At 43.0% G+C, this 23,715-nt stretch overlaps 1 protein-coding gene across 2 annotated transcripts in view; it reads right to left on the reverse strand.

Moving 5' to 3' along the window:
* LOC126100456 (cytochrome P450 302a1, mitochondrial) overlaps window positions 1–23,715 on the reverse strand; it is a 230,022-nt gene that overhangs the window by 139,936 nt on the left and 66,371 nt on the right. Inside the window, exon 1 of one of the 2 annotated variants that reach the window (XM_049911064.1) lies at window positions 196–485. The exons of the other annotated variant lie outside the window; for it this stretch is intronic. The gene's annotated coding sequence lies outside the window, so the exon portion shown is untranslated. Of the gene's footprint in view, window positions 1–195; window positions 486–23,715 lie in introns of those variants that run through there. 2 annotated transcript variants of the gene reach the window in all.

Raw genomic sequence — 23,715 nt, forward strand, 5'->3', positions numbered from 1 at the left:
AATCTGTTTCTGCGAAATGGCGAGAACATATTCTTGCATGCGCAACATTTACATTTCGACAACCATAGTTTTTGTAATGTTTCATTACGCGGGAAACTGTGATACATTACGTCAGTTCCCTTTGTGCTCCAGTTGTAGGAAAAACAGCCCGTTACAGCACAGCCTGGCATTGTAAAAATTAATTTTCTCACTCACTTGTAGATTCTCTAATAAGAATTTCTCAGGATGAACCATAAACTATAGAGCTGGCGAACACAATGTTCATTCCGCTGTCCACTATCGCTAACTATTTCAGTTCCGAATCAAATATCAATTACAGCAAAAACCCTTAACACTCCCGAATTCCGAATGTTTCCGCTGTTGACTGAGTACCTCAGAAGAAAGAACTCAATCAAAATACTCCTTCAAACACAAAACAACACAAGAAAAACAATCACACACAATTCGAACTGTGTACTGTTTGGCACAGCTGCTTCCACCGTGACGTCATGCGCACAACTGAGAAAACACGTTGCTTTCTGCGCATAGCTTTCTGCGCCCCCCTGCCGGAGTGCAAGAAGCAAGACGTTCACTCCGGTGCATGTGCTCCCGGCCCCCAAAGGTCATGCGGCGGATCACAGCACCGCCACGTGGTAGCCGAAGAGAGGCCGCGTACTTCCTGTGGCGTTGGAAATACCTACAGCCTTCCTCCTTCCCATCCTCCCTATACTCTTTGTCGTTCAACATGAACTGCTTCGGGAGTTGTTACGTCTGCTGTTTAAGCAATGTGTGGAATACTGTCACATACATAACTTGAAGTTGTGACAGGAACTAAAAGTACCAATCCGCAAAGAGAGTGAGCGAGATTTGCTGTTGACGCAAGAATATTTAAACAATTTGCGATGTAATTACACGTTTTATTCCGAGGAATACCACCACCACCACTGCACGTGAACACGGACTCTAAAATAGATCGCGACACACTTGTGAAACTGTCCCGGAGACGCTTCGCGCTCTTGTCTATGAGCACGAGCTGCTTCAGAAGTTACTAAATCCAACTGAATATGTCTCTGAATACACTTTCAAACAGACCGCTGCACAATAGTTTGCTTCAATTTTGTGATGTATAGCCCCGCACTTGAACACAGATTCCAAAAAGATCACGACACACTTGTGAAACCTCTCTGAGACACTTCACACGCTTTTGTGGGAAACAGATCCCGAAACCGGTATCAGTTGCAATATCGGCTTTTACAGACCAAAACGATTATATTTGGAAGTCGAAATAAATATCTGTAATTCTATGCAAGATGCTCACCATTTTTAGAGTTTTAGCGGCTTGTCTGAAGGCACTGCTAGAGAGAGAGAGAAATTTCTGAGTTCTATAGTAGCTGTGGTGTTCATCACATTTCTGAAACGGTGGGTGGGCTTAGTTTATATTTTCTGCTGAAGTCATGAACGTTATCTTCCTCACCTCTCGAACCACACACTGGTATCCAAGCAAAGACAAGAAAATCAGAACATTTATACGAGGATCGAGAGTCTTGGATACGAAGCTGCGAGAAACGATCTAGAGAGTCGTAAACAACTCGCAAAAAAGGAAAAAAAAAGCCTACGAAATTGTTGAAATGTTTAACTATCCTGGTACATTGCTACGTCAGTATTTTGCAATTTTGGATCGATGATCCCTTTTCCACTTTGACGAACGGGTGAAACGTGTACATGAAAAAGCTTTCGTCAGAAGCTGCTCATTAGTCATTGACTAATGACACTTACAACTTTTCTCTTGTCCTTATGCGTCAATAAAATTGCTCAAAGTGTAGAAAAAACCTAACAAAGCCCCTGTCAGTAATACTGAAATACTGGCAGACAAAGTATCCACAAAATTCTTTAACACTCACAAGGGAAGACTGAACTTATCTGCATAATACCAATTCAGAACAGTTTTATTGAAGATGATAGCGTTTCAGACAAGAAAGACACAACTAAAATTAATTTCTTCCCCATCTCTTTTCCTTCTTCCCCATGATCACATCTTATAGACAACTAACCAGTATCAGCAGGTATATAGTGCATGTAAAGGTACGACTGGCCAAATTTGTCCTTGTTAGAGAACCTTCGCACCCACGTGGAATGTTCAGTGTAAATAATCGAACATTAATTAGAAATTTTGTAACGGGGTTAGTAGCATCAGTGTTTCGAACACAAGCACGTTGTGTCGCGCCCGGTCTCCTTACCGCCCTCAATGTTTTATTTATCATTTCCGTACATTTCTTTGCATTATGTTCCGTATAGATGAATGTGATATCGCCTTAATGCAGGCAGAGGTATAACGCGCGACGCGCGGGCCAAGTCAAAGCTGCATTGAAGAGTCTAATGCTGTGTACTAAATATTTAGCAGCTACTTATACGCCGAAGGATTTACTTTGCGCTATAAGTAACGGAGGTACATTTATGAGAAGCAGTTTGTAAATGTAATGTGTTCCACTGCTAACTGTAGAGGCAGAGGAGACAAGCATAAAAGATCAGGGTATAACTTTCAGTTGACGCCAACGTGATTAGAGACGAAGTCAGACAATGACTGGTAGGAAATCAAGCACTTTATTAAGCTAATTTCTCCAGTTAATAATAAAACACGATGATAGACTGAGTGGGTCTGCACACTGCTTCTCAGAAATGCGTGTGCTGTGTCCTAACCATCCCATTAACTCGCTTGGTCTGAGGGCACACAATCTGATGCCACAGTCGCAGCGTCACGATAGATTTAAAAACAAAGCACGCCGAGAGTAGCCCAAGAGCGCCTGAATGTTTTCTTTAGGAATAATGGTTCCCGCTCACCTTGGTCACACCCCAAAAGGAGACACATTATTTACAAGGGCAGCGATGAAGCACTTCTACAGAAATGCTACGTTGCCATCGAGTTGGTTCGGTTGCAGTCCTTCTATCCGCCAAAATGCGCGTGAAGAATTCTCTCATTGCACATAGGGTGACCCGAATCTTTAGGACCAACGTTATACAGACGTAAATCCATTAAATTGAGTAGTTCTGTGTACTACGATGTCCAAGTATCCGCAAAAGGCTCCAAGTTCCAGGTTTGAGTTATGATCTGGACACAGTTTTAGACAAGAAACTAATAGTCGGAAACGATTAGTTTTTTATTGAAATAAACAGCTTACTTCGTATAGCAACAACTAAGCTCATGTAAACATAAAATTGAAGACCGCCAGACTGAATGCAATTATATTGCTGGTCGTTAAAATTAAAACTTCATGAGGACGCATGTTCGGCCGATTCTCGAGTATTGTTCATCAATATGGGATCCTTACCAGGCAGGACATAAAAGAGAAGATTCAACGAAGAGCGGCGCGTTTCGTCTCGGGATACGAGTAGTTTGCTCGGTGGTAGAGCGTTAGTGAAATGCTTAACAAACTCCGGCGGCAGACGTTACAAGAGTGGGTGGCGTTGTGCATCACGAAGAGGTCCACTATTGAAATTTCGGAAAGCACTTTCCGGGAAGAGTCGACCAACATATTGCTTCTGAAGTGTTGGCAGAAGTGCCAACACCTTGTAGTTAGAGGAGGCCGAAATGCACTCTAAGCTCACGCAGGCTGGCGTGACGTCTGAAACAGGATACGTAATGAATGCTATAAAGAAAAGTACGTAGCTTCTGGAATACTTAATTTTAATCCACATTTGTAGAACATCTCTCGTTACTGTACAGGCTTTATAATCACAATATCAATTGGTAATGGCGCCTTGCTAGGTCGTAGCAAAAGTAGCTGAAGGCTATGCTAACTATCGTCTCGGCAAATGAGAGCGCTATGTGTCAGTGAACCATTGCTCGCTAAGTCGACTATACAACTGGGGCGAGTGCTAGTGCGTCTCTCTACACCTGCCGTGTGGTGGCGCTCGGTCTGCAATTACTGACAGTGGCGACACGCGGGTCCGTCGTATACTAGCGGACCGCGGCCGATTTAAAAGCTACCACCTAGCAAGTGTGGTGTCTGGCGGTGACACCACAGCTTCCTCCCACATACAATTCGTGTAACGACTACGACGAGAAAATTCGAGAAATTAGAGCCAATATACAGGCTTAGCAACATCATTCTTCCCACGCGCCTTTCGCGAAAGGTGGGGGGAATCCGTTAGTGGTACCAGAATTATCCTCCGCGACAACCCATTCGATAGCTTGAGGAGTATGACGTAGATGTAGATACAAAAATGTCAAATGTACTACGTCCCTGATACGCAAATGATTAGCATTCCAGCGCAACTGGATAAAATACACTTACGGCCATTAAAATTGCTACACCATGAAGATGACGTGCTACAGACGCGAAATTTAACCGACAGGAAGAAGATGCTGTGATATGCAAATGATTAGCTTTTCAGAGCATTCACACAACGTTGGATCCGGTAGCGACACCTACAACGTGCTGATTCAAAAATGGTACAAATGGCTCTGAGCACTATGCGACTTAACTTCTGAGGTCATCAGTCGCCTAGAACTTAGAACTAATTAAACCTAACTAACCTAAGGACATCACACACATCCATGCCCGAGGCAGGATTCGAACCTGCGACCTTAGCGGTCGCTCGGCTCCAAACTGTAGCGCCTGAACCGCACGGCCACTGCGGCCGGCATAAAGTGCTGACATGAGGAAAGCTTCCAACCGATTTCTGATACACAAACAGCAGTTGACTGGCGTTGCCTGGTGAAACGTTGTTGTGATGCCTCGTGTAAGGAGGAGAAATGCGTACCATCACGTTTCCTTGATAAAGGTCGGATTGTAGCCTATCGCGATTGCGGTTTATCGTATGGCGACACTGCTGCTCGCATTGGTCGAGATCCAATGACTGTTAGCAGAATATGAACTCGGTGGGTTCAGGAGGGTAATACGGAACGCCGTGCTAGATCCCAACGGCCTCGTATCACTAGCAGTCGAGATGACAGTCATCTTATCGTGCAGCCACGTCTCGATACCTGAGTCAACAGATGGGGACGTTTGCAAGACAACAACCATCTGCACGAACAGTTCGACGACGTATGCAGCAGCATGGACTATCAGCTCTGAGACCATGGCTACGGCTACCCTTGACGCTGCATCACAGACAGGAGCGCCTGCGATGGTGCACTCAACGACGAACCTGGGTGCACGAATGGCAAAACGTCATTTTTTCTGATGAATCACGGTTCTGTTTACAGCATGATGACGGTCTCATCCGTGTTTGGCGACACCGCCGTGAACGTACATTGGAAGCGTGTATTTGTCATCGCCACACTGGCGTATCACCCGGCGTGATGGTATGGGGTGCCATTGGTTACACGTCTCGGTCACCTCTTGTTCGCATTGACGGCACTTTAAAGAATCGACGTTACATTTCAGTTGTGTTACGACCCGTGGCTCTACCCTTCATTCGATCCCTGCGAAACTCTACATTTGAACAGGATCATGCACGACCGCATGTTGCAGGTCCTACACAGGCCTTTCTGGATACAGGAAATGTTCGACTGCTGCCCTGGCCAGCACAGTCTCCAGATCTCCAATTGAAAACGTCTGCTCAATGGTGGCTGAGCAACTGGCTCATCACAATACGCCAGTCACTACTCTTGATGAACTGTGGTATCGTGTTGAAACTGCGTGGGCAGCTGTACCTGTACACGCCATCCAAGCTCATTTGACTCAATGCCCAGGCGCATCAAGGCCGTTATTACGGCGAGAGCTGGTTGTTCTGGGTACTCATTTCTCAGGATCTATGCACCCAAATTGCGTGAAAATGTAACCACATGTCAGTTCTAGTATAATATATTTGTCCAATGAATACCCGTTTATCATCTGCATTTGTTCTTGGTGTAGCAATTTTAATGGCCAGTAGTGTAAGTAGCAGTAATGCCATCTGCATTATGTACAATGCCTGAGAGAAAAAGTGGAGCATCCAGAGAACAACGACGAAAGTCAATGTATAAGGGGCGTTCAAAAAGAAAGACGGAGTCTGGAATGCGCAAACCGATGACAGGAGGGTAATAATATGACGCGTGTAACGAGGTGTGGTTCCGACCAGAGCGTAGAAGTTCACAGCCCGTCGCTAGAGGGCACACGTACACGTCACGTGACTATACTGAGATAGCAGCAGCATGCATCAACCGTACAACGTGCCAGTCGCATTGCAAACTGTGACATGAAGGCGTCGAAAGAACAGCAAAGAGGTGTTGTTCGTTCTCTGACAGGAGTAGGAGGACGGGCATTCATCGACGATTGTCCCAAGTGTACGGCGAACACTGCATGTCCCTTGCAAGGGTCACGGCGTAGCACAAGCGCTTCAGATGAGGACGGGTGTCGTCAGCCGATGATGCACGGTCTGGAGCACCGCACTGCATTACCGACGACATCGTCCAGCTGGTGGATGCACTCATTACCCAGGACTGCCGAGTGACAGTGAAAGCCACAGCTGCTGTGGTCGGAAATGTTCACACCATCATGAAAGAACGACTGCACATGCGCCAAGTGTGTGCTCAGTGGGTGCCCCACAGTCTTCAACCACACCAGGAAGCATGTCTTGCTCATCTGCAGCGCTGTGCTCGGGAAGGGAAGGCGTTCCCACCACGAGCGGTGGCTGGAGATGAGTCATGGTGTCATCACATCGAACCGCAAATAAAACGACAAAGGCTCCAGTGGAAACATCCAGGATTACCACCACCATAAAAAAAAAGCCACGGCCATCCACACGAGTGCAGAAAAGGTTATGCTGACGTTCTTCTTTGTCCTTGTGATTCACTTCCTGCAGCACGGGACAACAGTAAATGCCTAGAGTTACTCGCAAATATCGACAACCCTTCGCCAAACAATCAAATCAAAACGGCCAGGCAATCTCACCCGTCGGGTCATTCTGCTCCACGACAATGTGAAGCCTCATACGGCCACAAGAGTCGCGGCACTCCTGAAGAAATTCAAATGGGAGGTTCTCGGCCACTCTCTGCACAGTCCGGACCTCTCTCTCCCTGTGATTACGCCGTTTTTGGTCCCCTTAAAAAGTCTCTGAGGGGACATACGATTCAACTCGGACGACGACGTCCAGCTGTACGTGCGGAACTGGTTAACATTGCAGCCCCGGGAATTTCATGAGACAGCCATTCACCACCTTCACCAACTGCGACATAATCGCGTATACAAACAGTGATCCAATAGTGTAAAATGCTTTTTTTATTCCAGTCTCTGATCACAAATGAATTCTTTAGACCGGTTTCAGTTTGTAATGACCTATCTTACACCAAGTCCTAAGGTGATACGGCCATAATGATTATATTTATATGTCTTGACTATCCCATTATGGCCGTATCTAGGACATGGTGTAAAAAAGATCTGAGGGTCATTACAGACTGAAACCGGTCATCGTCTAAAGAATTCATTTGTAGTCAGAGACTGGAATAAAGAAGCAATTCACCACCTCGTGTCACAGTGGGACAAGTCTCTCAACAGCGAGAGTCAATACTTCTAATATACAGGTACTGTTTTCTGTAATTATGCCTCCGGCTCTTTTCTTTGTTGAACGCCTCTTATAACTTCATATATGTACACGGGACAGACAGAAATATGGAAACATCGAAACACAACACAATACTTCGCCTAATGCGGTGGAAAAACCGTTGGCATTGAAAACAGCCCCCATTCGTCTTGGAATGTAGACTACTGGCCATTAAAATTGCTACACCAAGTAGAAATGCAGATGATAAACGGGTATTCATTGGACAAATATATTATACTAGCGGAGCCGACAGACGTTGTCCTGCATGACATTTCAAGCGATTAGAATATTAAACGAAGTATGAAATGAATCAAATAATATAATAATTTCATTATTCTTTATTTTGAAATAACATAACATCAATTTTTCTAATAACAATTCGTTACAATCAATAATATTTGTTTAATTTTATCTTAATGCGAGTTGATGAACAATATTTTAGTCAATTCCTGAGGAGTATAAATGAATAAACTTGACGGTTTTCCAACGCGAGAACACGCCGCATATAATTGGACATGTGAAAAGACCGGATATTCTAGATACAACCCACAAATCGACATTGTTTGACCTTGTGACTTGTTAATAGTCATGGCAAATGCCAAGCGAATTGGAAATTGCAGACGTCTGAATGGAATGGGTGAGTCTGAAGGGATCATTGGGATTCCTGACAGGAGAACAACTTCACCTCCAAATTTGCCTTTCAAAATTGTAGCTTCAAGAACATTGCCCATAATTTCCTATGAGTAATCTTGTACCGTTGCACAGCTTAGATGCATTTAAATTCCGAAGTAAAATGATAGGTGAGCCAATTTTTAATCACAATTTATGTGGTGGCATTTCTGATAAATCCAGCGGATTCAAAAATTCAACAGTGTAGTTGACTACTTCATTAGGATCGGTAACAGGGTCGATCGATTTGAACAATATCTCATTGCCGGGCAATGACTGTTGTACTTTGAAGTTAATAGCGTCAACATCGATATTTTTTGCGGCTAATATAGCTCGTTCACGAAGCCACACATGATTAATATAATTAGCTTGTAAATCTGGAAATATGCTTTCAATCAAAGCATCTTTCGTATTTACCATATCGCAGAAATTGTCTGGCAATTTGATGCATTGTGTGTCTCCATGCAATAGTATTGTTCAATTTCCAATGTTAAGCAATTGATCGGAGAATGATACTGCCAATGGATAGTTTTGCAGTTGAACACGTATATTTGTGTTAAGACGTAATGTACTGACATTTCGTCATAGATAATATTGTTCTATACATGCGATAATTTCATCCGCATATGTAGCGCGTGGAATGACCGGTAATGTCTGTCTAAAATCACCGGACAGCAGCAGTAATGCACCACCGAAAGGCCAAATGTTATTATTTAGATCTTTCATCATTCTATCGAGAGCTTCAAGTGAATGCTTGTGGGCCATAGTGCATTCATGCCAGATAATAATTTTGCATTTTTGCAGAACTTTAGCCATACCAGAATGCTTTTTTTAAGTTGTACACTGCATCTGGATTTGTGTGAATTTTCAGCGGCAACTTGAGTGTTGAATGTGCAGTCCGTCCGCCATCAAGCAAATTGGCTGCAATACCTGATGAAGCAATTGCTAACGCAATATGATTTTGTGATCGAATGCGCGCAAGTATTAGTGAGATGAGAAACGTTTTTCCAGTGCTACCTGGTGCGACAAAAAAAAAAAAAAAAAAAGACCGCCTTGTTCTGCTGCAATTGACAAAGGAACTCGATCATATACATTCTTTTGCTCATCAGTGAGTAGTTGCTCATTATTTTCAACGAAAGTAGTTAAAGAAACCGTTGATGTTGTTGTGGTTATCAGTGCTCAGACTGGTTTGATGCAGCTCTCCATGTTACTCTATGCTGTGCAAGCTTCTTCATCTCCCAGTACCTACTGCAGCCTACATCCTTCTGAATCTGCTTAGTGTATTCATCTCTTGGTCTCCCTCTACGATTTTTACCCTCCACGCTGCCCTCCAATACTAAATTGGTGATCCCTGGATGTCTCAGAACATGTCCTACCAACCTATCCCTTCTTCTAGTCAAGGTGTGCCACAAGCTCCTCTTCTCCCCAATTCTATTCAATACCTCCTCATTAGTTATGTGATCTACCCATCTAATCTTCAACATTCTTCTGTAGCACCACATTTCGAAGGCTTCTATTCTCTTCTTGTCCAAACTATTTATTGTCCACGTTTCACTTCCATACATGGCTACACTCCATACAAATACTTTCAGAAACGACTTCCTGACATTTAAATGGCTCAAATGGCTCTGAGCACTATGGGACTCAACTGCTGAGGTCATTAGTCCCCTAGAACTTAGAACTAGTTAAACCTAACTAACCTAAGGACATCACAAACATCCATGCCCGAGGCAGGATTCGAACCTGCGACCGTAGCGGTCTTGCGGTTCCAGACTGCAGCGCCTTTAACCGCACGGCCACTTCGGCCGGCGACATTTAAATCTATACTCGATGTTAATAAATTTTTCTTCTTCAGAAACGCTTTCCTTGCCATTGCCAGTTTACATTTTATATCCTCTCTACTTCGACCATCGTCAGTTATTTTGCTCCCCAAATAGCAAAACTCCTTTACTACTTTAAGTGTCTCATTTCCTAATCTAATTCCTTCAGCATCACCCGACTTAATTCGACTACAGTCCATTATCCTCGTTTTGCTTTTGTTGATTTCATTTTATACCCTCCTTTCAGGACACTGTCCATTCCGTTCAGCTGCTCTTCCAAGTCCTTTGCTGTCTCTGACAGAATTACAATGTCATCGACGAACCTCAAAGTTTTTACTTCTTCTCCATGAATTTTAATACCTACACCGAATTTTTCTTTTGTTTCCTTTACTGCTTGCTCAATATACAGATTGAATAACATCAGGGATAGGCTACCACCCTGTCTCACTCCCTTCCCAACCACTGCTTCCCTTTCATGCCCCTCGACTCTTATAACTGCCATCTGGTTTCTGTACAAATTGTAAATAGCCTTTCGCTCCCCCTATTTTACCCCTGCCACCTTCAGAATTTGAAAGAGAGTATTCCATTCAACATTGTCCAAAGTTTTCTCTAAGCCTACAAATGCGAGAAACGTAGGTTTGCCTTCCTTAAACTTTCTTCTAAGATAAGTCGTAGGGTAACTATTGCCTCACGTATTCCAACATTTCTACGGAATCCAAACAGATCTTCCCCGAGGTCGGCTTCTATCAGTTTTTCCATTCGTCTGTAAAGAATTCGCGTCAGTATTTTGCAGCTGTGACTTATTAAACTGATAGTTCGGTAATTTTCACATCTGTCAACACCTGCTTTCTTTGGGATTGGAATTATTATATTCTTCTTGAAGTCTGAGGGTATTTCGCCTGTTTCATACATCTTGCTCACCAGATGGTAGAGTTTTGTCAGAACTGGCTCTCCCAAGGCTGTCAGTAGTTCTAATGGAATGCTGCCTACTCCGGGGGCCTTGTTTCGACTCAGGTCTTTCAGTGCTCTGTCAAACTCTTTACGTAGTATCATATCTCGCATTTCATCTTCATCTATATCCTCTTCCATTTCCATAACATTGTCCTCAAGTACGTCGCCCTTGTATAGACTCTCTATATACTCCTTCCACCTTTCTGCTTTCCCTTCTTTGCTTAGAACTGGGTTTCCATCAAAGCTCTTGATGTTCATGCAAGTGGTTCTCCTTTCTCCAAATGTCTCTCTAATTTTCCTGTAAGCAGTATCTATTTTACCCCTAGTGAGATAAGCCTCTACATCCTTACATTTGTCCTCTAGCCATCTCTGCTTAGCCATTCTGCACTTCCTGTCGATCTCATTTTTGAAACGTTTGTATTCCTTTTTGCCTGCTTCATTTACTGCATTTTTATATTTTCTCCTTTCATCAATTAAATTCAATATTTCTTCTGTTACCCAAGGGTTTCTACTAGCCCTCGTCTTTTTACCTATTTGATCCTCTGCTGCCTTCACTATTTCATCCCTCAAAGCTACCCATTCTTCTTCTACTGTATTTCTTTCCTCCATTCCTGTTAATTGTTCCCTTATGCCCTCCCTGAAGCTCTTTACAACCGCTGGTTCTTTCATTTTATCCAGGTCCCATCTCCTTAAATTCCCAACTTTTTGCAGTTTCTTCAGTTTTAATCTACAGTTCATAACCAATAGATTGTGGTCAGAGTCCACATCTGCCCCTGGAAATGTCTTACAATTTAAAACCTGGTTCCTAACTCTCTGTCTTACCATTATATAATCTATCTGATACCTTTTAGTATCTCCAGGGTTCTTCCATGTATACAACCTTCTTTCATGATTCTTGAACCAAGTGTTAGCTATGATTAAGTTATGCTCTGCACAAAATTCTACCAGACGGCTTCCTCTTTCATTTCTTAGCCCCACTCCATATTCACCTACTATGTTTCCTTCACTCCCTTTTCCTACTGGCGAATTCCAGTCACCCAGGACTATTAAATTTTCGTCTCCCTTCACTACCTGAATTATTTCTTTTATTTCATCATACATTTCATCAATTTCTTCGTCATCTGCAGAGTTAGTTGGCATATAAACTTGTTCTACTGTAGCAGGCGTGGGCTTTGTGTCTATCTTGGCCACAATAATGCGTTCACTGTGCTGTTTGTAGTAGCTTATCCGCACTCCTATTTTTTTATTCATTATTAAACCTACACCTGCATTACCCCTATGTATTTTGTATTTATGACCCTGTATTCATCTGACCAAAAGTCTTGTTCCTCCTGCCACCGAACTTCACTAATTCCCACTATATCTAGCTTTAACCCATCCATTTCCCTTTTTAAATTTTGTAACCTACCTGCCCGATTAAGGGATCTGACATTCCATGCTCCGACCCGTAGAACTCCAGTTTTCTTTCTCCTGACAACGACGTCCTCTTGAGTAGTCCCCGCCCGGAGATCCGAATGGGGGACTATTTTACCTCCGGAATATTTTACCCAAGAGGACGCCATCATCATTTAATCATACAGTAAAGCTGCATGCCCTCGGGAAAAATTATGGCTGTAGTTTCCCCTTGCTTTCAGCCGTTCGCAGTACCAGCACAGCAAGGCCATTTTGGTTAGTGTTACAAGGTCAGATCAGTCAATCATCCAGACTGTTGCCCCTGCAACTACTGAAAAGATACCCCTCCGTTATGGTTGCACCTACGGTACGGCTATCTGTATCGTTGAGGCACGCAAGCCTCCTCACCAACGGCAAGGTCCATGGTTCATGGGGTGAGGAAGAGACCGTATTGAACTATTATTTGCGCTGAATCTCACTGTTAATGATATCTTTTGCTGGGCGGTTAGGTGAGGGCATACCAAAATGAATGAGTGGCATTTTCGCAATCAGAATGCAAATATGTTCAATCTTTACTAGCGCCTCGTCATATATTTCCGGCGAAAAATCGATATTGGGATCTTGATCAGCGATCCGAATGCGATGCAGAATGTCGTCGCTCATGGAATCCTTACATTTGTTCCAGAGGACAGAAGCTTGAGATGGAAAACATGTCGTCAATAATATGGCGAATAATTGGCGAATTTGATTAGGGGAGGAACTCAATGCTGTACTGCAAGTGTAACATCCCAATGGTTGTCATCTTCCAGCAAATGTAATTCGCGACACGCATCATGATACGTGTCGTACAAAATGCCATTGACTGTTCGCAAGTATTGGAAGGACGTCGGTCCAGGAACATTAACCAACAATAAACGCAAGAAGAAACATTCGCGTTGCTTTGGATGGACTGTGTATAATCGGCCTAATATATTTCCCATAAAGATGCCGTTGTATCCTTCAACCGGAACACCTCGCTTTCGTGGTTTCCACTTTTTGTCTGTTTGTTCCATGTGAAATATCGTGGCACATCGGTATACATTAATGTCTTTGCGAATTGACCGGGAACACCTGGTCGGTTGCATAGTTCTAAAAACTCAGTTAATGTGGTTTTTGGGGCAATTGATGCACGTTGTAGAGCAGTCTCTTCCGTGAAATAAACACGATGTCCATTTTCAAGGTGCACGGCCAAATGTATAACAGCAGGGTCTCTTTCGTCTATCGGAAAAGTCAAAATACGCCAAACTGCTTCACTGCTGCTGATGTTTCGGCCCATTTGATACCGTGTTATTTCATCGTTTTCGTTAACACTGTGAATAGCAAATACAGCCATATCACTGCCCTTATGGAGGACATATTTGCATATATATTTTATGGACTTCACCGAACCACAGAGCTCAATGTTTATGTGTGCTTTGTAGATTTTACGCAGCAATAGTGAGTACGGAACCACCCAGTGATTTCAGTGATTGCATCATTTATACATTTTTTGGAAAATGTTCCGTACATTTTCCATTGTCCATGCACGGCGCCGTCATGTTTATAGCACCGCATGGACCGTGGATCATGTTAGCGGCAACAATCTCATATAATTCTTGATCGATATTCCGATTCGGAATTTCTGCTGAGATAATTTTATCAATTTCTTTTGACTGTATTTTGTCGATCAACCAAATCAAAATATGCGAGTGTGGAAAACCTCGTTTTTGACATTCAACAGAATACAGCCAGCAACGTGTTTTGCCAAATACAGTGGAATGTATAATCAAGTTCATCAACGATTTTAACTTTTGTCTGAAGATACGTGCAGTGATATCGTGCAGATCTATTGCAGTTTGACCTGGCAACAACGCAATTTTAATTTCATCTCATTTTGGATTATACATAAATGTAATGAACAAATCTGGTCGTCCCTAAGCGCGCACAAACGTCATGGCGTCTTGAATATATTCTTGCATATGACGTGGGCTACCAATATATGATGATGGAAGAATATATGAAGTACCGATGTCGTTGATATTAGTTATTCTACGTTACCAACAATAGCATCACGCAAATGAATGTATTCCTCAGCTCGAAGTTTCGCTTGATTATACCTGATGCATCGTAATCGCTCGCTTACAATTTTTGCATATATTGATGAAACGGCTGGCGGCATCGGAGAATATTAGTGTCTTCAATGGCACGAATCATCAACCGATATGCGTAGAAGTTCATCGCGCTCACTTTCTTGCTGGTTTCTGCACCTGCAAAGTAAAAATATAATTAAGACAAAAAGAAATTAATCGTGAATAAAAATAAAATGTTAGGTAATGACATGTGTAGTTGTACCTGTTGCTGGATTTCTTTGTTTGATATTTAAATGATATCCATCTTCTCCTAACCCAAAATATCAAGGGATATTGCGAAGCGTCATAAGAGCGATGACTATCTTCAATCGTATGCACTGTGTTATCTCTGCGTTAGATTCGTATATCTCGACGTTCAAATGCGTCGCCAAACATAACTGCATCTTCATTAATGGCCGGTGCATTACATCGGCGCGCGTGCTGCCCAGATGGTACTTTGTCTGCTTTGATGATTATCGTATAGTTGTCTTTTTGCAGTCTGTTTGAAACGGTATTGAACAACTGGGCCAACTGGTTGTGATTCGTTAAAAACGGTTCTAAAATACCCACAATTTCTCGCTCCTCCATCTGCTCGATATGGTTTTACTGGCAGCATGCTTTTATTTGCTGCTCCTCATCACCCATGAAGTACATTTGCAGAAATTTTGAATCGGTATCAGGCATCGGCATTAAAGAACCAATTTGATGATACACTTGGTCCTGAATCTTAAACGTTGATTGAAAATTGCGACCATCCTCATTCTGAACGATTTTTGTTGCTCCAAATGATGTCATTTGAAAGTAAGAATTGAATTTGCGAATTTTACGCAAAAACAATTTAAACTGAGATGTAGCTCCAGCCAATAGTGTTTTCAATGGTTCTGGCGGCGAATTCAATGGTGGCAATACAACTTTTCCAGACGCGCGGGAGATACCGGCCGATTCACCTTTGTATTTGGCTGCATGACAGTGTTGACATTGTTTGTTCATAGCACCGATTGCAATTCGTGAATGTGACGAATAGTCGATGTCCGACTCATATTCAAAGGCAAGGCGAAGAAGTGATGCACGTGTCAATGGGCGATACACTTGCAAACGCTGTTGTTGACGTGTTCTGAATGTGTCGGTGACTCGTTGACGGACCAGTCTTTGTCTCAATGCATTAGCTCGATCTATTTAACCGACGGTTCTGGACTAATTGTGATTTCCGAGTCCGTCGTCCAATATTTTCTCCTCGTCCACGAAGACGTGGCATTGTTTTATGTACGTAACTTACATCTGAATATAATGCACTTGTCTTAATATTCACTGAAATGCGACACCTGAAATATCAAAAGACACCGTACAAAAAAATTAAAATGTTAAAATAACGAAACACACATAATATAATACACTCAAATTAAAAAGTCGAAAAATAAACGAAGTCCTATGCACGTAACTTATATCTGAATATAATACGCTCAATAGTGCACACAAAAATGCAACTCCACCTTTTTTTTTTCCATCAGTCTACTGACTGGTTTGATGCGGCCACGAATTCCTTTCCTGTGCTAACCTCTTCATCTCAGAGTAGCACTTGCAACCTACGTCCTCGATTATTTGCTTGACGTATTCCAATCTCTGTCTTCCTCTATAATTTTTGCCCTCTACAGCTCCCTCTAGTACCATGGAAGTCATTCCCTCATATCGTAGCAGATGTCCTATCATCCTGTCCCTTCTCCTTATCAGTGTTTTCCACATATTCCTTTCCTCTCCGATTCTGCGTAGAACCTCTCATTCCTTACCTTATCAGTCCACCTAATTTTCAACATTCGTCTATAGCACCACATCTCAAATGCTTCGATTCTCTTCTGTTCCGGTTATCCCACAGTCCATGTTTCACTACCATACGCCGGCCGCGGTGATCTAGCGGTTCTGGCGCTGCAGTCCGGAACCGGGGGACTGCTACGGTCGCAGGTTCGAATCCTGCCTCGGGCATGGGTGTGTGTGATGTCCTTAGGTTAGTTAGGTTTAAGTAGTTCTAAGTTCTAGGGGACTTATGACCTAAGATGTTGAGTCCCATAGTGCTCAGAGCCATTTGAACTACCATACAATGCTGTACTCCAGACGTACATCCTCAGAAATTTCTTCCTCAAATTAAGGCCGGTATTTGATTAGTAGACTTCTCTTGTCCAGAAATGCCTTTTTTGCCATAGCGAGTCTGCTTTTGATGTCCTCCTTGCACCGTCCGTCATTGGTTATTTTACTGCCTAGGTAGCAGAATTCCTTAACTTCATTGACTTCGTGACCATCAATCCTGATGTTACGTTTCTCGCTGTTCTCATTTCTACTACTTCTCATTACCTTCGTCTTTCTCCGATTTACTCTCAAACCATACTGTGTACTCATTAGGCTGTTCATTCCGTTCAGCAGATCATTTAATTCTTCTTCACTTTCACTCAGGATAGCAATGTCATCAGCGAATCGTATCATTGATATCCTTTCACCTTGTATTTTAATTCCACTCCTGAACCTTTCTTTTATTTCCATCATTGCTTCCTCGATGTACAGATTGAAGAGTAGGGGCGAAAGGCTACAGCCTTGTCTGACACCCTTCTTAATACGAGCACTTCGTTCTTGATCGTCCACTCTTATTATTCCCTCTTGGTTGTTGTACATATTGTATATGACCCGTCCCTCCCTATAGGTTACCCCTACTTTTTTCAGAATCTCGAACAGCTTGCACCATTTTATATTGTCGAACGCTTTTTCCAGGTCGACAAATCCTATGAAAGTGTCTTGATTTTTCTTTAGCCTTGCTTCCATTATTAGTCGTAACGTCAGAATTGCCTCTCTCATCTCTTTACTTTTCCTAAAGCCAAACTGATCGTCACCTAGCGCATTCTCAATTTTCTTTTCCATTCTTCTGTATACTATTCTTGTAAGCAGCTTCGATGCATGAGCTATTAAGCTGATTGTGCGAAAATTCTCGCACTTGTCAGCTCTTGCCGTCTTCGGAATTGTGTGGATAATGCTTTTCCGAAAGTCAGATGGTATATCGCCAGACTCATATATTCTACACACCAACGTGAATAGTCCTTTTGTTGCCACTTCCCCCAATGATTTTAGAAATTCTGATGGAATGTTATCTATCCCTTCTGCCTTATTTGACCGTAAGTCCTCCAAAGCTCTTTTAAATTCCGATTCTAATACTGGATCCCCTATCTCTTCTAAATCGACTCCTGTTTCTTCTTCTATCACATCAGACAAATCTTCACCCTCATAGAGGCTTCCAATGTATTCTTTCCACCTATCTGCTCTCTCCTCTGCATTTAACAATGGAATTCCCATTGCGCTCTTAATGTTACCACCATTGCTTTTAATGTCACCAAAGGTTGTTTTGACTTTCCTGTACGCTGAGTCTCTCCTTCCGACAATTATATCTTTTTCGATGTCTTCACATTTTTCCTGCAGCCATTTCGTCTTAGCTTCCCTGCACTTCCTATTTATTTCATTCCTCAGCGACTTGTATTTCTGTATTCCTGATTTTCCCGGAACATGTTTGTACTTCCTCCTTTCATCAACCAACTGAAGTATTTCTTCTGTTACCCATGGTTTCTTCGCAGCTACCTTCTTTGTACCTATGTTTTCCTTCCCAACTTCTGTGATGGCCCTTTTTAGAGATGTCCATTCCTCTTCAACTGTACTGCCTACTGCGCCATTCCTTATTGCTGTATCTATAGCGTTAGAGAACTTCAAACGTATCTCGTCATTCCTTAGTACTTCCGTATCCCACTTCTTTGCGTATTGATTCTTCCTGACTAATATCTTGAACTTCAGCCTACTCTTCATCACTACTATATTGTGATCTGAGTCTATATCTGCTCCTGGGTACGCCTTACAATCCAGTATCTGATTTCGGAATCTCTGTCTGACAATGATGTAATCTAATTGAAATCTTCCCGTATCTCCTGGCCTTTTCCAACTATACCTCCTCCTCTTGTGATTCTTGAACAGGGTATTCGCTATTACTAGCTGAAACTTGTTACAGAACTCAATTAGTCTTTCTCCTCTTTCATTCCTTGTCCCAAGCCCATATTCTCCTGTAACCTTTTCTTCTACTCCTTCCCCTACAACTGCATTCCAGTCGCCCATGACTATTAGATTTTCGTCCCCCTTTACATACTGCATTACCCTTTCAATATCCTCATACACTTTCTCTATCTGTTCATCTTCAGGTTGCGACGTCGGCATGTATACCTGAACTATCGTTGTCGGTGTTGGTCTGCTGTCGATTCTGATTAGAACAACCCGGTCACTGAACTGTTCACAGTAACACACCCTCCGCCCTACCTTCCTATTCATAACGAATCCTACACCTGTTATACCATTTTCTCCTGCTGTTGATATTACCCGATACTCATCTGACCAGAAATCCTTGTCTTCCTTCCACTTCACTTCACTGACCCCTACTATATCTAGATTGAGCCTTTGCATTTCCCTTTTCAGATTTTCTAGTTTCCCTACCACGTTCAAGCTTCTGACATTCCACGCCCCGACTCTTAGAACGTTATCCTTTCGTTGATTATTCAATCTTTTTCTCATGGTAACCTCCCCTTTGGCAGTCCCCTCCCGGAAATCCGAATGGGGGACTATTCCGGAATCTTTTGCCAATGGAGAGATCATCATGACACTTCTTCAGTTACAGGCCACATGTCCTGTGGATACACGTTACGTTTCTTTAATGCAGTGGTTTCCATTGCCTTCTGCATCCTCATATCGTTGATCATTACTGATTCTTCCGCCTTTAGGGGCAATTTCCCACCCCTAGGACAAGAGAGTGCCCTGAACCTCTATCCGCTCCTCCGCCCTCTTTGACAAGGCCGTTGGCAGAATGAGGCTGACTTCTTATGCCGGAAGTCTTCGGCCGCCAATGCTGATTATTTATCAAAATTTAGGCAGTGGCGGGGATCGAACCCGGGACTGAAGACGTTTTGAATGAATCAAAGACGCTACCCCTAGACCACGGGTGCCATTACCTACTCCACCTACCATGCTGATTTAAGAATGTAAATTTTCCAGGCCCCCACTTGAATGCATACACAAAAATTCCTTCAAATCGATCCAACCGTTTAGTTACAGTGTAGATAAATAACCTAGATACCGACTACAGCGCCATCCGCCGGGCTTATTTCTGAATCTAAATCATCCAGGCCCCCACTTGAATGCATTCACAAAAATTCATTCAAGTCGATCCAACCGTTTAGTTGCAGTGTAGATAAATAACCTAGATACCGACCGCAACGCCATCTGCCGAACTGATTTGTGAATCTAAACCATCCAGAGCGCCACACAAACGCATACAAAAAAATTCATTCAAATCGGTCCAGCCGTTTAGGAGGAGTTCAGCGACATACACACGTACAGTAGAATTATATATATAAAGACTAGATCTGACATGTGATTACATTTTCACGCAATTTGGATGCATAGATCCTGATAAATCAGTACCAAAAACAACCACCTCTGGCTGTTCAAATAGTGCAAATGGCTCTGAGCACTATGGGACTTAACATCTGAGGTCATCAGTCCCCTAGAACTTAGAACTACTTAAACCTAACTAACCTAAGGACTTCACACACATCCATGCCCGAGGCAGGATTCGAACCTGCGACCGTAGCAGTCGCGCGGTTCCGGAGTGAAGCGCCTAGAACCGCTCGGCCACCATGGTCGGCCCTCTGGCCGTAATAACGGCCTTGATACGCCTGGGCATTGAGTCAAACAGAGCTTGGATGGCGTGTTGGTCGAGATCCAAACACTGTTAGCAGAATATTGAATCGGTGGGTGCAGGAGGGTAATACGGAACGCCGTGCTGGATCCCAACGGCCTCGTATCACTAGCAGTCGAGATGACAGGCATCTTATCCGCAAGGCTGTAACGGATGGTGCAGCCACGTCTCGATCCCTGAGTCAACAGATTGCGAGACAACAACCATCTGCACGAACAGCTCGACGACGTTTGCAGCAGCAGGGACTATCAGCTCGGAGACCATGGCTGCGGTTACAATTGACGCTGCATCACAGACAGGAGCGCCTGCGATGGTGTACTCAACGACGAACCTGGGTGCACGAATGGAAATACGTCATTTTTTCGGATGAATCCAGGTTCTGTTTACAGCATCATGATGTTCGCATCCGTGTTTCGCGACATCGCGGTGAATGCACATTGGAAGCGTGTATTCGTCATCGCCATACTGGCATATCACCCGGCGTGATGGTATAGGATGCGATTGGTTACACGTCTCGGGCACCTCTTGTTTTCACTAACGGCACTTTGAACAGTGGACGTTACATTTCAGATGTGTTACACCCGTGGCTCTACCCTTCATTCGATCCCTGCGAGACCCTACATTTCAACAGGATAATGCACGACCGCATGTTGCAGGTCCTGTACGAGCATTTCTGGAAACAGAAAATGTTCGAGTGCTGCCCTGGCCAGCACATTCTCCAGATCTCTCACCAATTGAAAACGTTGGTCAATGGTGGCCGAGCAACTGGCTAGTCACAATACGCCAGTCGCTACTCTTGATGAACTGTGGTATCGTGTTGAAGCTGCATGGGCAGCTGTACCTGTACGCGCCATCCAAGCTCTGTTTGACTCAATGCCCAGGCGTATCAGGGCCGTTATTATGGCCAGACGTGGTTGTTCTGGGTACTGATTTCTCAGGATCTATGCACCAAAATTGCGTGAAAATGTAATCACGTGTCAGTTTTAGTGTAATATATTTGTCCAGTGAATACCCGTTTATCATCTGCATTTCTTCTTGGTGTAGCAATTTTAATGGCTAGTAGTGTAGCTTTTTAGTGTTGTTACCAGGCGTGGTGGGGGATATAAGGAGCGCGAACAGCGTCAGATGTTGAGTATCACTGTTTAGGATGCAGAAATAGAATTAGTTGCTGACACACCATGAGTGACGTTGCCTTGTGGGCTGGCTCGTTCGTAATGTCGTAGGAAGAAAGAGGAAGCAGGAGCCTTCGTCAGTTACTTAGGGAAGTCGAGGAGCGTTTAAGAGGGTCACTGACGGATCAGAAACTATTGAAACTGGTGCCACTTGAATTATTCACCAATTTATTTCACAGATATTTACACTGCTAAGAGACTTGTTATACAAGAGCTTTACCTTTATGGCACTCTGGCCAATCTCCTAAATTTCATTATAGTAAACTGTTCTGTATACTTTGACAACATGTCTGACATATTGTACCAATGTACTATAAATCATTTGTAGTGCTCTTTCTGTGGGTGAACAGCTATCGTCTGTATATTTTATGTCCATACTAGCGTGCATACTTGCTTAAATATCTCACTCAAAGAAAATTCGACGTCTGATAGGTTACTAATACTGACGGAATCCCACATCTCAGTACAATCTCTTCCGCAAATTTTTTGTGCCACAGTTTCGGCGTCTTGAGATTCGATTGGTATCACAACCATAAATATGCTTAAATCATCATGAAATGTCAGGATATATCTATTCCATGCAACTGTGATATCTAGTAGATCATGTATGTCCTTATGACACTTCTCAGATGTTGTGTTTAGCGCGTCCACATTCGCTAACGCAATCTTAGTTTTACTTTTCATATATTTGATACTCTGACACTTTCCGCATATTCTGATATTTTCTTCCACGACTTTTTGTATCTTTCCATGTTTCATACTTTTTATGCGATCCAGTGTCCTGTAGGTCCCTCGGTGTCTGCCTAATGGACTATCATGCATTTCCCTCATAATATGTGTTTTTTCGTCTGCTCTAATTTCTTCGTCCTCGGCATCTTATTCTTCTTCTCCCGTAACTCTTGTTATGTGAGACTCCATACTTTCCTCTGTGCTACCTGTATCATTAGCCCTTATCCTATTTAATGCGTCTGCATTCAGCTTGCCTTTCTTGTACACATTATCATATGAGTGTTCCTCTAAATTCAACAATTACAAAGATGGATCTTGTACTCTAGAAATCTGTGTCAGTGGCTGTGATTGGTTACTACCACAAAATGTCTTCCATACACATATGGTCTGAACTGTTTGGTGCCCACACTATTGCCAAACATTCTATTTCGATCGCCGAATAATTCTTCCCTGTCTCATTTAAGGATGACGAGACTTAGGCCTATTCTTGTCATACCATTGCTACAAACAATTCCACACTGGCATCTGTGGTTATTGTAAGTGGTTTCTCAAAATATTGGTAGCTTAATATCAGACGGGTAACCAATTTCTATTTCAGTTCTTCAAATGCTGCTTACTGCTGAGTTTCCCTTTCATATGGCGTCTTCAAATGCTATGGGTGGCATTTGGTGAAAAATGAATGAACTCTTCTTCAATAAAATTCTTCAGGGTATCAGACCGCATCGTCATAATTTAAAATGCGCCAACGTTTCGGCCAGCGTTGCAGCTAGCCTTCATCAGGGCCTTACGTAAGGCCCTGATGAAGGCTAGCTGCAACGCTGGCCGAAACGTTGGCGCATTTTAAATTATGACGATGCGGTCTGATACCCTGAAGAATTTTATTGAAGAAGACAACGGCCGCGGAAGCCTACGCTTACAGAATGAACTCTTGTTCACAGAATGCCACCCATAGCATCTGAAGAGGCCATTGTAGGGTGAAACAGGTTATGATTGTATCATAAGAGAGCGATGTGTCAAAAGTAAAAAAAAATCTTACAATGAGGTGTAATTTGGCAGGTACAAAAGTCAAAACTTCTTTTATCTGGGTAATTCTCTTCTACATTTCACGTAACTGACTCCTCATGTTAGTCTAGTCGTGCATAGTTAAATTAGCATCCCAAGTTATTTTATACTTTACATATTGCAACAATAATACCTTATCTTCATCCCGCACAACCTCAAATGCTGCACTCATATTCCCGATGAACTCTCTGAACTCCTATCCCATCAAAAGACTTGCTCATTAACACTAGGGTGTGTTTACTACTGACTGTGATAACTCCTTTGCTAATGGAGGGATACGGTTTGGCTCTGAGCACTATGGGACTTAACATCTATGGTCATCAGTCCCCTAGAACTTAGAACTACTTAAACCTAACTAACCTAAGGACAGCACACAACACCCAGCCATCACGAGGCAGAGAAAATCCCTGACCCCGCCGGGAATCGAACCCGGGAACCCGGGCGTGGGAAGCGAGAACGCTACCGCACGACCACGAGATGCGGGCTAGGATACGGTTTATACA

The sequence above is a fragment of the Schistocerca cancellata genome, chromosome 9 (genome assembly GCF_023864275.1).
Source record: "Schistocerca cancellata isolate TAMUIC-IGC-003103 chromosome 9, iqSchCanc2.1, whole genome shotgun sequence".
In the NCBI taxonomy this organism is placed as follows: domain Eukaryota; kingdom Metazoa; phylum Arthropoda; class Insecta; order Orthoptera; family Acrididae; genus Schistocerca; species Schistocerca cancellata.